Here is a 4,664-nt window from a genome sequence, read left to right on the forward strand (position 1 = left end):
TTAGCTAGGTTGCATCTTTGGATGACATTAATTAATGACAATATTAATTAAAAACCTCTAAAAGAATTTTTGCTATTTTTGCAGAGAAAACAAAGTTTTTTTTTTTTTTTTTAATTTAATACCGAAATAAAGAGATTTTTTTCCCTCGTGCTCGTCTGATAGAATGTATTTGGAACTTCCATGTTTCACAGAATTCGAATTATAACGTTTTTTGAAGCAGATTTCAATAACGGCTAAGCCGTTATTCACGCGATTGATAACCGAATTCATTGTTGGCCGACAAGGAAATAAAACGTAACGATTTAAAAATTTTATCTGTTGCCAGTTTCTATTAAATAGCAAATAAAATACTTGACATTGATTTTCTTTTTACTAATAATGAAGCTGAAAGTCTCTGTCTGGATCTCTCTCTGTCAGGATTTAGCCTAGACCGTTCGGCCGATTTTCATGAAAGTTGGCACAAAATTAGTTTGTAGCATGGGGGTGTGCACCTCGAAGAGTTTTTTCGAAAATGCGATTTTGTTCTTTTTCTATTCCAATTTTAAAAGCATTTTCCCGAGCAAAAATTATCATAAGATGGACGAGTAAATTACAAAGTTATCATAACGTGGAACCGTAACATGGGTAAACCAATTGGCGAGAAATTCATCATACATTATTTGTAAATATACAGGCGAACCGAAAGACCTTTTAATTTTCTACTAAGGGCTATGCCGTGCGGGTACCACTAGTCAATAATGTAAGGCTTTTAAATGAATTTTCAATTTTCCCTCTTGATTCTACAGTTGAGACTCAATCTTTTTTTTTTTTAATTTTTAATTTTACCGTTGCTTATGAAACATGGGGACAAGCAGAGTTCAATTATGTTCCAATCTGGAAACAAATATCAGGTTTCTTTCAGTGGCGGTTTCATATGAGGGGTTATTGGACCAGTTGTCCCATTCCAGGACTAGGACGTTTATTATAATCTTTTGTTTCTTGTTTTTCTTTTCTTCAAATTATAAAAAAGTGAGAACACATTTTTAATCCTTTTGAAAATATCAGGAAACATAAATTATTTTAAAGGCAAGAAGGTTTAATATTTCTTAAAAATACTACCAACAAATATAGGACAATTAGTCAACAATGAATTAATTATTTCGATATATATTGAAAAAATGTCGTGAAAAAGTTTACCATTCATGCCAACTAAATTTTGAGGGAATAGGGGAGGGTGGCTCAAAGCGGGTGGGTTTTCAAAGAACGTTCGAAAATTGTGTTTTGCTCCCCTCCCCCAAACTACCACGAAGAATTAATTTTGGGAAAATAAATGGAAACTTAGAACTAACATACCACCAAAAAACTTTAAAACTACTAAAATAATTTTTACTAAAATGGAAACTTGAGCTGAAAACTCGAGTTCAATGTTTTTTTGAAATATACAGTCGAGCCCGCTTAATGGAATATCGGATAATAGAATATCCCGCTTAATGCAATAAAATTCCAATGTACTACACCGTTGATGTGTGTTATTTTTATCCCGGATAATGGAATATCCCGCTTATTAGAATAAATTTTCCTGGCAAATTGCCTATTCCATTAAGCGGGCTCGACTGTACTTGTTTTACTTTGAACTTGTCTGCATACAGGAAAATAAAAAAGAAAATCAAGTAGAACAAAATGTCAAAACAACAAATTTATTCCATGAGATGCTACATGTAAATATATGGAATTTATTAAATACAAAATGGAAAAATTCGTATTTGCTCGGCTATTTCTTCAATGTCATGGAATTTCGTAGTAAGACATTGTGCAGGAAAGATTTCACACAGCTATTTGAAATTGTAATTAGGCCACATGTTCATTAAGGAAACAGGAAACGTTCGACAGTTAAACAAGAGGAATGAAACTTGGAACATTATCTTACACTTTGTAACATTTTAAGCCTATAACAATAATTGCACATCTTTGGGTTACATTAAATTGGGTTGTAAATTTGAAATAAAATGCACATTCACCTACTAAATCTAACTTCCTGACTTTCAAATTTATTTAATGAAAACCAAATATGGTAGTACATATTTAAATGACTTCAAAAACAAACAAGTTTAATAATTAATATATCCAATGAAACGTTAAGACACGAACATTAAATGAAACATTATTAATGTAAATGAGCATTATTAATAACCAGTACTTTTTCATTAAATATTTCAACTGCTACAAAATAAAATGCACTTTTTTAGTTGATATTAGAAAAAAAAAAGACTAGTTTCTTTGAGTTTTTAGTTTCACATGTATATCTGAACTTAATTTTTCAAATGTTCGATACTGTGACAAAAATGCCCAACTCATTTTCCTCTCATTAATTATATCATTACACATTACATCATTTCAGACCTTAGAACAATATATTTTACATTAAGAGTTTCCCTAATTAGTGTAACCTTATCTTCCCAATTTTTAATGAATATTTCACTTTTAGTAAAAGCTTTACAAAAGTAGCATAAAAACAAAACTGCTTAAAATCAACCACACATTTTTATTTTAAAAGTTTTTCTTTTTTTTTTTAAATCCAATGTTAATAAAGTGCTTCAATCATCTTCTTCAAAATGCAATGAATAAAGAAGTAAGGAAAATGCATAATTTCAAAATATTTAAAGAGCGAAGATTCAATAGTATTATTTTTCCAACACAGTACTAATTTTTTGAATTTCTTTTTCAAATTTTAAAATAATAAAACGGCTGTTTTTTTTAATTTTTATAAAAGCTTTAAATTAAGTCATTACCCCCTACACTATTAAATAAAAGGCACAAAACTTTTACCTCATACTCAATTTAATTCACTGAATTTAAAAGCAGTCAATAGGATACAAATTTTTGATATAAAAAAATTATTCACCTGAAAATGTAAATTTTTAGTAAAAGATTACCTGACTGAATGATAAATTCTGCCTTTAATACTTTTGCTCAAGCTGGGAAAAATACTAGGAGTGCATTTTTTTTTAATATGATGATGCTCTAACACTTTAATCCACACATTGAATGGAGGAAAATACACAAGTAGAAGTTATTTATCTACCTTTTTATTTATTTATTTTCACTTTGTTATTTGCACTGACTTTGTCATTAATTCAACTATGTAATAAAAAGGAACTGTAACAGTTAAAAAACTATAAATAATTTTGCATCATGTTATTGTCTGTAAATTGTCAATACATTTGCTGAAGCTAAAATAAACTAAACTAACCCGGCAAAAAAAAATCGCACAAAATTCACAAAAACAAAATATTTTCTAACTAAATGCATACATATTAACAGTACAAATAAACATAAAAATTTGGGGGGGGGGGGGGGGAACAGAAAGAAGAAAGAAGAGAAACAGATAAAGATAGAGCATTCAGTTCCGACTTACACTTACGTAAACTTATCACTAGATTGTTTTTTATAAAACAAAAAGAGTCCTATTAACAAACTAAGGATTTTCTGTACTAATTTGCTTAATATTTTGCACAACTGTTAAAACTTAAAAGACTTATATTATACAAATATATAAACAAATTTAAAAGTTAGCACAAAACTAAAAAATAAATAAATGAATAATAATAGTAATAATTGCAATAATAAAAAAAAGAAATTAAAAGAAGCATAAAGAGGTTCAGACATTTTACTACTAAACAGTAGAGTGACAAATATAGTTGAAATAACATATCCTTCTAAAATCATAAAATAAATTTATCATTACTTATTACTTATTGCTCACAAAACCTGAATTTACATATTTATTCACTTTCTAAAGTTATTAATTAAAGAATGTTAAGGAGGAGGAATATCTACCTACCTGTTTGATAAGGCTTACTAATTCAGATTTCAGGCATTTACAATTTTCACACATTTCAGCGTTATTCTTGTTATTTATTTACAAATGTAGAAGAAAAATACAAAACACACACAAAAAAAAAAGGATTGATGTGAAACAATTATTCATACTTTAAAATAAGTAAGCATTTACAGTAAAGTTTAATTATTTATGCTTACTATGAAAAATAAGATCAATTTAGACCGAAAATTTAAGTAATAATATGGACAAAACAGAAAATTAACATGAAATAAAACGAGATAACCAAAGCGCTAATTGCAATGAAAAACAGCATACATGTGGATAGGTGTTACAAAAAGTTTCAGAGCTACAAGGGTGTGTCTCAAAGAGCAACTTGGCTACAAAGTAAAAATAAAACCTAAGTGGAGACATAGTTCCTTAGCGTTCTTTAAATGATAAATTTAAGTATTTCAAACTGCACACTTTCTTTTGATTTTGTTATTTTTTTCATAAGACTATTTTTTTCAAACAAAATGTGAATGTTGTATAATTTGGAAATAAATGCTTGCAATTTACATTTAATTTGTGCTTCGTTTTTTTTACTACATGCCGCTAGTTTTATGCCTTAAATGTTAAACAATTTATGATACTCTATTTCGTAACTAAATGAGTTTCTTTGCTAAATTAGACGAGGATTTAAGTTTGTTTGAAATAAATTATTGAGTCAAAAAAAACATTTTTTTTTTTTGAAAAATATTCTAACACTGAATTTTCTCAGGTATTTTCAAAAGTATATTTTTTTCATAAAACCATAAAATGACTTCTTAGGGCAAAATTCAAATAATTTCTGCTGGAATGCTTTTTT

This window comes from Uloborus diversus, chromosome 4 (genome assembly GCF_026930045.1).
Source record: "Uloborus diversus isolate 005 chromosome 4, Udiv.v.3.1, whole genome shotgun sequence".
Lineage (NCBI taxonomy): Eukaryota > Metazoa > Arthropoda > Arachnida > Araneae > Uloboridae > Uloborus > Uloborus diversus.